Here is a 12,167-nt window from a genome sequence, read left to right as displayed (position 1 = left end):
AAGTGCTACCCAACGGCATGCTGAGTTGTGGGAAGATCCCCAAGGGTGTGGAGGTAGAACATCACAGCGAGTGGGTACTAACTACAGGCTGAAGGAGTGATTTTTCACTAGTCAGTGTAGGAGTATCTCAGTAGATTTACAGTCAGGATAGGTGTAACAGTGACTTCCTACACTGTACAACTGAAGTTAAAAAACAACAACAACAAAAAAAAGGATTCTGGGGTGACTATTGGAGTTTTCTTCTGAAGCCTTGATACCAATCCTTAACCGAAGTAGCCAAAGCAAGATTCTAATACATTTCTCAATTCTTTTTAAGTGGCTTTTCTAGAAAGTAGGCCAGGATGACTTTGCCTTGCTTAAGGGTTTTATTACTAAGAGACTGAATTTTTGTTTCCAAGGTACTATGTAGGACTAGAAAGGTGTCTTAGTTTTTCTTCTCTTGTTGCTGGGACAAAGACCAGACACTCAAGCTTTGGGAAGGAAAGCTTTATTTAGTTACTGGAGGTTCCATAGCTTAAAGCAGCCTGAATTACATAGCAAGACCTTGAGACAATGCTGTCCCATGCTACAGGGTCTGGAAGAGAGGTTGGGGTGCTGCCATGTCCAGGATGACCCTCTCCATACCTCGAAGAGAGGCCACCAGACCGGGGTCAGGGTGGCTGGGGGGGGGAATGCTGTCAGTTTAATGGGTGGTGCCTCTCTGGTCCCACCCCTTAAACCCTGCCTTGGTCCTCTGGTCACACCATTCACTGCTTCTTCAGCTGCGTCTGCCCCCATGACTTACAGGAGGCTCTGGGGGGACAACTAGATACAAACCATAACAAAAGGTGTCTCATGTGGGCTGGCCAGATAGCTCAGCGGACTAAAGTAACTGCTTAGGCAGGCGCAGAGACTGGGGTTTAATATGAAGTGTGCCATGCCAGCCCTGCCCCTGGGGCACACTGAGATGATGACTAAGACTGGGTGTGGTGGTGCGTGCCTATAATCCCAGCACTTGGGAGGCTGAAGTATGAGGATTACTACCAGTCTGATCTGTGTAGTGAAGCCCTGCAGACCCTGTACTAAATAAATAAAAAAAAAAAAAAAAAAAGGTATCTTGGTGGTAGAACACTGGCCAAAAGTGCATAAGGTCCTAGGCTTGATGTCTAGTAACACACACACACACACACACACACACACACACACACACACACATCCAATTTACTATCTAAAATTTTATTTTTTTAAAGTATGGAGCCTTTAGTTTCTTTTTGTTCCTCTCATCTTTTTCTTGCCTTTATCTTATTCTACCTCTCCTATTGTCACTTAGAAATAAATAAGGGTGAAAGAGAACCAGTGACTTGGTCAAAGTCACATAGCTAGTTACCGAATTGAGCCCCCAGCCTGGATCAACATGCTTCATCCTGTCCATGGTATGTGCTGTCAGTCCCCTTCTAGGAACCCCATGCTTTGTTGTCATCTTTTTCTTAAATGCAGTAATTCTTACATGTAACTTTTTAGGAAATTACACTGAATTTTGAATAAGTCAGATTCCTTGCATTACTTTCAATGACCTGCATGATTGGGCTCTTGTCCTTTTGACAGTCCTGTCTTCCCAATGAGCCCACTGGCTTCTTCTCTGCTCTGCAGAGGCCAAGTTCTGCCTAGCCTGAGGGACAGTTTGAGGGTACACCACGCACGCTGTCCTCAACAGCTCTTGTCCTTCACCATTTTACTTGATGCTTACACTTATTGTGTTTGTAGTTTTGTTGCTCCCATTAGATCTATTAGGGCCAAAGTACATTTATCTTGTTCACTGCTGTGGCAGAGTCTGGCACATAGTAGGTCTTCAGTAAACACTTAATGATGTCTGTGGCCATCTGTCATGGACTCACTGTAAGGCCATAACACTACTCTCAAGTCACAGTTTGGGAAATCCATCTTGCAAAGCACCTAGACATGCTGCCAATCAAATGCTGCGACTGAATAAAAGAAAGAACGTTGTTGGGTTAGTTACACAAAATATAACAGCCAGCACTTAAAAGATGTAGAAATCAGTTTTCTGACCTCTACAGTAATCAGCTTACACAGTGAAGCAGGAGACTTGAATCTGCTTATCTACCTTTAGACGAGAATATTATGTTTCATTTACAGTTATAGCCTTCTAGACTGAAATATCATATTTTATGAGTAATAGTATCTGTAAGTAAGATAAAAGACATCACAAAAGAAAATGAAGGCATTTAAAATACAACAATTACTGAAATAAAATCATCTTAAGGACATTTTTCTGACAAGTTCTCTTAGATTTTATTAATTTGTTCTAAGAATATCACCATCAATCTTTTTTATGAGTGTTTGGATCCGGTGTGCACGGTCCTTGCATTTATTCACTGGAAGCTAATGCAAGACACCCTGAGGCACCTCAGCCATTTCTTGATTTTCTCTGCGTTAACACCTTGAAAAAGAAGATGGTATAAAATAGATTATCAAACAATTTAGGAAACCTGTGCGTGTACACATTGCATAAGTAGAATGATGATACATAAAACTATAAGGATGTCAAATGATGACACTTTTACAACTTCCTTAGCAATTCAAACACTTTTCAATATTTCATTGTATTTCCAGAGATCCTTAATTCTTTTCACTCCTTTTCATTCCAATCAGTTCTATTTCAGAAGTACTTACTATTACCTAGGCAATAATCAGAGTATTCTCTGTTTAAAAATGTTTCTTAGCAGGCTCTGTTATTTAAATGCTAACTAATTACTTCCTTTAACCATCTTACAAGGTTTTCTATATTCTATTATCAACACACCTGCAATGTCAAAAAAGATAAGGTTTATGAGCCGTGTAAATTACAATAAACCATTTCAAGCTGTCTATGGCCTCCTGGATGGAAAATAATGGCAGTGTCTAGTTTTTATAATGTAATACTATTGTACTAAGGCCACTACAGTCATTTTAAACATTGAAAACATAATATAATCCTTATAAATGAGCAATTTAGCGAAGTGTTTTAAGAAAATAGGATTCATAGCTCACCCTACCTACACACATGTATATAAATATATACATTACTTTTCAAACTCTCTAGATACTGAATAGTTCATAGAAAGTGATAAAAATATTAAAATTCCAGATTTTCAGATAGCCATTAATTCTTTGAAATTAATAGAAATCTTCATTCGTATAAATTATAATCAAAACTGCATATACTGTAGTAATTTTTCATTTGCGTTTAGGTCTGCTGAACAACTGAGAGTAGATTGTATGTATAGTGTGTAACTCTGTACTTATAAGGTAAGCAAACAGTATTATAACAAATAAACAGTAAGAAAAAAGACTTAAATTTCTGTTAGTTATTTCTATGCAATAAAAAACACTTAAATTTATTGTCATGGAAACTATTTTGTAACCAGATTGTAAGCCACCTGTCTTATTAATCTTTATAATGCCATTATTTTCTTGCCTATGTTGTAATACATGGTATATGCAATAAATATTTATTTAGTAAATAAAGAAATTATAAATGGTGAAGAACAGTGTCTTTCAACTGTTATTTTTGTTTCCTGGAGCTAACAAGCTACTTTCCTGGGTACAGCACCTGATACAGCCTTCCTGGTCACTGAGATGGGCTTTGGGCACTAAGTTTTTTTGGAGGGTATAGGGGGTGGTGTTGGAAGGAGAAGTGTACTGGGAATTGAACTCAGGATGTCACATTTGCTAGGCAGACGCTATGCCACTAAAAACTCAGGCTGGGCACTGAGACTTTAAAAATCCAAGTTTAGCAGCTACACTAGATTTTTCTTCCAGAAAATTTGATATTTAATAAATCCTAAAGTGTTAATAGAATTATTTAATCAACAATTAAGAATTAACAATTAATCCTTATTCTTACTGAAAAAATACAAGACTAAGAATAAAATTGATATTTTAAAATATTTGTATACTTTTTTGAAATTAATTAACTTTATTGCTACATTTTAGATATACATAAAGATAACATTCATCATAGGGAATTTGTACCTATATATGATGTACCTTGATTCTTCTTCCCGTTCCCCTACCTTCCCTTCAACTCCTCTTCCTATTATTATTTACAAGAGCTTTGTTTCCTTTTTATCTTCTTTTCTCCTTTCCCCCTGCTCCCTCTCTAGCTCATCTTTCTTTCTTTCTTTGTGTATGTTTTTATATTAATTTTATTGAGAAAGAAACAGCAATGGGACAGTTTCAAAATAGCCTAGTTACAATTATTAATACACTGACAGTTACAAGAATTAATACACTTGCATATTGTTGTCTTTGTAGTAGTTATTCAGAGTACAAGATGCAGACATGATATCTTGGCTAAACACTACTAGTTCAAAACTTTCTTCTCATTGAACTAGAGAAAGTAGCTGTATAACTATGCTATTTTGTATATACATACATGTGTATTTTTTCACTATAAAAGCCATATTAATATGCTGAGCTGTAAAAGGCTCAAGTCAACAACTTCTAATATTGCCAGTCCTGCGGATAACCCACTACTATTATGGACTACTGGACTACATTGGATTACTTTGCTAAGTAAGCACTTATTTCTCTGAGCCATCAGGATTACTTTGCTGAATTCATGCACCTACAATATTTGAATGACAATGGAATACCCATCTCTGACAAAAGTAAGTGAAAAAGAGAGATATAAATGAAAATATTTTTATACTTAGAAGCTATTTTCATTGAACTGGGAAAAAGACACAGGCAAACAAAAAGATTTTTCACTGGAACAGAATAAAGGGAGGATTCTAGACTTAGCTCTGATAGTAACCATACAGAAAACATAGTGGAAACACCTCCCTGGCTTCAGTGTTAATTCCTATAAAAAGATTATGCAAGACATTTTCTAAATTCTCTTAAGCCATTAAAAATTCTTTGACTATAATATAAATAAACAGGTCTTACTTAAAAATTGAAAAAAACAGTATCATAATAACTTTCAAGATCTGTTATGGGTTGAATTATGTTTCCCTCCCCCTGCCAAAGATACATAGAAATCTTACCCTAGTAGCTCAGAGCGTGACCATATTTGGCATTGGGGTCATTTGCAGATATAACTAGTTGAGATGAGGTCAGACAGGAGTCGGGTAGGCCCTTTATCTGACATAATTGGTGTCCTTATAAGGAGAGGTGAAAAGAGAGAGACACTGGGGAGAATTCCAAGTGAACACAGAGGCAGAGATTGGAGCGAAGTGTCCATAAACAAGGAACACCAAGTAAGACCAGCAAGGACCAGAAGCTGGGAGGAGGCTAAGAACAGAGTTCTTTAAGATCACCCAGAACTAATCAACTGGGGAGACTCATTCATTTGCATTTCTAGCTTTTAGGCCTGTGATAAAATAAATTTTTGTTTTTCTAAAACACTCACTTGTGACATATTATTATCACAGTCCTAGGATACAAGTATGAGCATCAGGAAATCAATATAGTACTTTACATATGAATTTAATTTTTAGATTAACATATTGGACATATAGTGTTTAAACAAGCTTTAAATAACTGTTTGCTACAAAGCATGACACATTCTCAATTTTTTTCTTTCGATCACATTTTATTTAATTCATTACAGATGCACTGCGTAACTAATTCACATTCTAGAAGCCTAAAAATATCTTCCAAAAATGCTAATTGGTAATAAATAGTTTTGGAAAATATATCTGCCTTGAAATGACATACCAGGTAAGTGGTTGCATTTCCCTCAGTCTAGTTTTAGAGGCAGTAGGAAATGGTTATAGAACTACAGGGCTTCAAATCCTGAGACTGCTTCTTTCTTCCTATTGTACATATTGTGGACAAGTAATTTATCTCTCGATGTCTACGTCCCCCAAGTAACAGAATAATTTACCTCATAAGGTTATTAGGCTGATTAAAAGAGTCCTTTCATGTTGAGGTTTCACATGATAATCGGTACATAGTGAGTGCTATGGTCTGACTGGGTTCCTTGCCAGTTCATATGTTGAATTCTAACTTAAAAGGTGATGCTATTGCACATGCGGCTTTTGAAAGATGATTAAGTAACAAAGGCAAGGCCCTCATGATTGGTCATTGTTCTTATAAAATAGACTGCATATTATTATTATCCTTATAAAAGAGACTGCATAATGCTAGCCAGTCTCTTCTATCTTGTGAGGATGAAGTGACACTATACCTTTCATGAATCAGGAATCAGAGCCTTATCACCAGAAGTTGCCAGCAAATTAATCTTGAACTTTCCAGTCTACAAAACTGTGAGATATAAATTTTTGGGGTGGGTAAGATAGCTCAGTGGACTAAAGCACCTGCTTAGGCAAGCTTAGGTAAGCACAGGGACCGCTGTTCGATTCCCGGCAGCATAAGTCACAACAGCCCCAGCCCCAGGGCGGCCTGAGACAGCCACAGAGTTCCGGAGTAGTGGCGCACGTCTGTAATCCCAGCACTGGGGAGGCTGAAAGCAGGAGGATCACTATGAATCAAAGCTGTGTAGTGAGACCCTGTAACAACCGAATACATTTTTTTAAAAAATCCATTGTTTTAAAAACTACAGTTTGTGATACTTTGTTACAGTGAGCTGAATTGGTTGAACAGACAGCAAGCTATTCAACATATGCTGAATTTTAGTTTCTTCTTGTTCACTGTTTCTAACCCACTTTCATGAGTTTATTGCATACAGCAACTGTGACATGCCGCTCACCTGCTCAGAAATGTCACATGATCCTTGATCACCTATATGAGAATGTTAATCACTGTCCACATGTTGCCCCTATGTAACTTCTGCTCTTTCACCCTTCTTTCTATTTCAGTTCCAACATGCTCTAAAACTCAGCTCAGGTATTTTCCTCTATAGATGGATCAGGTTTAATCACTCTTCCTCCACCATACATCCATAGCATAGTGGCGAGAGTGTTATATATAGGCTTCCCAGGGATTATTTGTGTACACTCTGCCTCATTTGATAGGTTATAACCTCTAGGAAACCAAGGTCTGTATCTTTTCTACTTTGTATACTCCCTAGCACCCATGAGAGAATTTTATATTTAGTAGATACTCAATAAATGGCTGTTAAACTTGGTTGAACCCATATTATTTTTTTCCTTCGTGGTAGATGCCCATAAAATAAATGAATCACTTTTCTTCTTTCTGTTACAATGTATGGGCCCTGGGCTAGTGAGTATTTGCAGGCCCAGTTTAGAACTTAGGGAAGTCATCAATCTAAGAAAGGAGAAGAAATGTATTTTAAATCACAAGAGCAATGTAGCCTTATGTAAGGCCTTTAGCAAAGCAATTATTGATGGCTCCATAACTCAGGTGTTAGAGTTATTACAAACAAAAGTTTGAGGTTGAAAGACAATCACTGATCTTCACTTTTATATTACATAGGTATGCAATTAAATGAAACATATACAGATGGAAAAGTTTAGATCTGAGAATCATATGTGCTATCATAATGCAAATAATTGGCTTTCTTTCTGAAGAACATCTGTTGAAACATCTGAAAGCAGTTGCTTACACTGCTGCCAAAATGCTGAAAAATATAATAATTCTCCAATGAGGTTAGCAATATCCAGGGGGGGAAAACGTTTTTTTTATATGTAGTTCTGTTTTTATTAAATCTTGTTTCTCTGATATGACATATAGGAGATGTTCAATAATATTAGTTGAATGAATGGTGAATAAAAAGCAGAAACTCATTAAACAGTTGTTTGAATGAACCATTTCTTTTTTGTTAGACCTAATGACACATTTTCAGAAAATAGTAATCTTACAAAATTTTATCATGTCATATACCATTTTTATTTGGCATTAAGTAATGCTACTCCTTCCCTGTACACTGTAGAATATAATCAGCATATATATCTATAAAAGAAAAAATCTTAGCACTCTATAAAATCTATAAAAAAACCTATAAATATCATAATATGCTACTTTTTTTGAGGAACTGGGGATTGAATATGCTACTTTTATTCACTATAATGAAACATGTTAATTTTGAATTGTAAGCTAACATAATTGCTTGCTTCAGTAAACAAAATTAAAATTTAAACTCCTCCTAATATCTGTAACTGTAGTATCTTTAAGAAGAGTCTAACAAGATACAAAAGCACTTAACTATTCTGGGATTTGAAGAAAATGCCTGAAGATGAAGATGCCATTTCTCCCTATTCTTTTACTCTTGAATTCCCATCAGCTCTCTCTTCCATGATCCCATCTGAATTAGGTGACTGAGCTCCCAAAACGCTGCCCAAATTTCATGCTGCCAAATTTCAGTACTGAAAGAGCATGTTAAATAATAAATGGTGTTTGAGTGTAACTAATAAAATTGGAATGTTAAATAGCATCATGCTTTTGAAAGCCAGCCTCCTTGTGAGGATAGTCCCTGTGCGAGTCCACAGGAAATAATTCTGAAGGGAGTAGTAGTAATTAGTAACATAATTTATCTTCTGGAAGCTCTTTCCTTTGATGGCAGCTATGGTATAGTTCAGAGGCCACCACGTGAGAGCTCAAAGAAAATGCTTCCAAACACAACTCAGTATTGTTTTTCATCCTTGAAAAGGTAAATTAATGAATTTATTTTTATGTATCTAAAATATATATATATGTAATAAAGAATTATGAGTTATAAATACATATTTATGTAAAGTTTTCAATGAAATGGTAAAATGTTTGTAATTAAATTCAAGGAAAAAAAGTAGAATTCAAAATTGAATGTGTAGTTTCTGATCCTAGCTTTCTTGGTTTCCATTCTTTGCCCTATATTAGGTATGTAACTTGACAAGGTACAGGGTTCAAATCCTGATTCGGATACTTCTTAGTTGTATCGGACACTGTTTATTGGAGAAATAGATTTACAATATACACAAATACAAATATATAAGAATTTATGGGACACTGGCTTACAATGGCTGCTTGGAGAATCAGGAAAGAGTAGAAGGGTGAAAAAGGGGTGTCTCTGTACTAGTGATCACAAGGATCCAGTCGAAGTGTTAGAGTTCACTGTAGTGTTCCATACAAGTCTGTATCAGGAGACTGAAGGGTCTGAGATGGAAGGCTGAAGCATCGATGTTGGAAGAAACGACATCTAAACTAAAGGTAAAGAGACAGAAGGGAGCCTTCCTTCTTCCTTTTTCCTTCATTCTATTCAGGCAGGAAGCCTATCCATTGCTGTCCCTGACAGCCGGGGTGAGTCTTCTGTCTTCAGTAAATCCCCTCAGGCACACCCACAATTAGATAATGACACTAGGTATTGTACATCCTGGACAAGTTCCTGAGCTCTCTCTGCCTCAGGTTTGTAATCAATAAAAGCATGGATTTCATAATATTATTGTTTGATTAAAAGATATGTTGCTCAGGATCCTCACTCCAGCCAGTGCACAGGCCAGGCGTGTGTGTGGAACTTCCTCCATCAGACAGGCCCATTGTGGAACCGTGCAGCAGAGCTCCCTGCAAAGAAGCTAGAGGCAAGACCCTCAGCTGATCCAGGAGCAGAACATCTTGCCAGAGTGGCACAGTGCATTCACTTGCAAGGGCTGCAGCAGGAAGAAGTGGAGCACAGCAGCCAGATCCAAGTCACACCCACCTGGACAGGTTTGAACTTGATAGATCTGGACTTGCTGCTAAAGTAATAACTCTACCAAAGCTCTACACCAAAGATCAGAAGATAGAGCTATACAGAATGACAAAGAGAAGGAACAAAATGCATTCTCAGGTCCGAGCCCACCCACAACAAATGCAGGAGACAACAGTATAGAAGAAATTGGATAGCACACACCTAAAATCTCTGAAATAATACGGTCTGAAGTAAAGAAACAACTGCAGAAATGTATAGAGGAAATCAGATCAGAAATAATTTCTGAAGTAAAAAGAGAAATGATAACTATAATGAAAGAAGTACTAAGTGCTTCTAAAGAAGACACTGATAAAAATAGAGAATACAAAAATGATGGAATCCTTCAATGAGCAATATGGGAAAGAAATAGAATGCCTGAAGCGGATTCAAAGAGATATACAGGAAATTAAAATCTCAGTCACAAGCTGGCAAAACCATTTGAATGAAAGTGAAACTAGACTTTCAGACCTTGAAGACACCACTGCAGCTAGTGAAAAGGTAAGAAAAGTTCTCTTAAAAACAACTAGCAAAGGGGGCCTGGCCCTAGCTCAGGCCTTTAAGTGGCTGCTTCCACAAAGCTGTCAGCCTCAGGTTGCTGGAGTTCGCACCTCACACCTCTCCCGCTGGCCAAAAGTGCCCTGAAGGCATTCGAGGAAAAGAAAAAACAAAAAAAAAAAACACACAACTAGCAGGGCCAGACAAATAGCTCAGTGGATTAAAGCACCTGTAAGCAGGCATAGGGGCCAGGGGTTCAATTCCTGGGCCTGCCGTGCTGGTCTCATCCCTGGTGCTCCCTAAGACAGCGAATGAGACTGGATGTGGTGGTGCATGCCTGTAATCCCAGCACTTGAGAGGCTGTAAGCAGAAGAATCACTGTGAGTTTGATCTAGTAGTGAGACCTTGAACCCTGTAGAGTCTTCCCTAAAATAGAGGGAAAAAAAGAACAACAACAACTAGGATGCAGGAAAAAAATAACTCAACATCTGCAAGACGATGCAGAGATGAACAACATGAGACTAATAGGCATCAATGAGAAAGAAGTAGTTAATACAAATAATATAAAAAGAATATGGGCAGAAGTAATAGCACAAAACTTCCCAAATATGGGGAAACAATCCGACATTTAGATAACCGAAGCATATAGAACTCCAAATAACATTAACCCAATTAAAAACACAGCCAGACATATAATAATCAAGAGCCCAGAAAACCAGCACAAGAACAGTATACTAAAAGCCACTAGAGAAAAGAAACAGATTACATTTAAAGGAAAACACATCAGAATAATGGCAGATTTCTCTTCACAAACAATCAAGTCAAGAAGAGCAAGGAGCAGAGTACTTCAAGTTTTGCAAGAAAACAAATTCCAACCCAGACTGACATACCCTGCAAAACTCTCTTTCAATTTCAATGGAGAAGTGAAATACTTCCATGACAAAGAGAAACTAAAGAATTTTGTGACAATAAAGCCAACCCTACACAGACTACTAAAAGATATTCTAGAGAGGGACCAAAATGACCACAACTCCATGAACGAGAATGGAAAGAACCTATCAAATAGGGCAAACAATTAAACACAGGTAAAAAAGAGGTATACAACAGCGGTCTTTTAATTATTCTTTTGTATATAGCAGAAAAATATTTCCATCAGCATACTCTACAAATGGACTTCTCCTGTACCATACAGGTCATGATTCTGTCCAGGTCTACAGAGTGGATATCAAGGAAATAGCAGTAGCTCAGTCCCACAAGTGACACCTAGCCACATCCACCACATGCTAGAACTTTGTGCAATATCCTATCCCCAAACTTTTAGAAGTGCTAGTCATATATTTGCCATTGTAGTATTTTTGTTATGTTTTATTCTTAATAATTCTTTACTATCATGAAAACTTTTTCTTGATATTTTTGTATATATTTATCTAATTAAATACTGTGCGAGTTCTCTGAATTGATCACAGATTCGTACATATGATGCACTACATTTAGGCCTCTTACTTGGACTCACAATTTAATTTTAATTTTTGAAAAATATTTTGAATAATTTAATTTAATTTTGAATTAATTGATTAATTAATTTTCTGAATAATGTTTAATTTTAATTTTTGCTTTATGGTTTATACTGTTTCTTTGACTGACAATCTACTTATAATACATGCTATGATACTTTCTCCTAGTATTAGAAACTTTAATGTATTTCCATTTTCCATTGACTTTATATTAGTTTTTCCTTGCCTTTTACACACGCACACACACACACAAATGTATATAACCTGACATAAGATTAGTACTGTTCTTTTGGAGACATTCTATGACCTTTAAAATAGATTTGTCACCCAGAGTGCAGGCCCGGCAAGTGAGCGAGAGGACCCAGGACTGCGGGATCCTGAATAGACCCAGAGCACAGGCCTGGCGAGTGAGTGAGATGACCCAAGGGCAGCGGGATCCTCAACAGACCCAGAGAGCAGGCCCCGCGAGTGAGTGAGACAACCCAGGGCCGGGGATCCTCATTGAACCTAGGCTGCAGGCCCAGCATGGAACCCTTCAGCAGAACTCCCTG

Source organism: Octodon degus, unplaced genomic scaffold (assembly GCF_000260255.1).
Source record: "Octodon degus isolate 3935 unplaced genomic scaffold, OctDeg1.0 scaffold00311, whole genome shotgun sequence".
NCBI lineage: Eukaryota > Metazoa > Chordata > Mammalia > Rodentia > Octodontidae > Octodon > Octodon degus.
The sequence above is the reverse complement of the archived record's forward strand: the minus strand, read 5'-3'. Positions refer to the sequence as shown.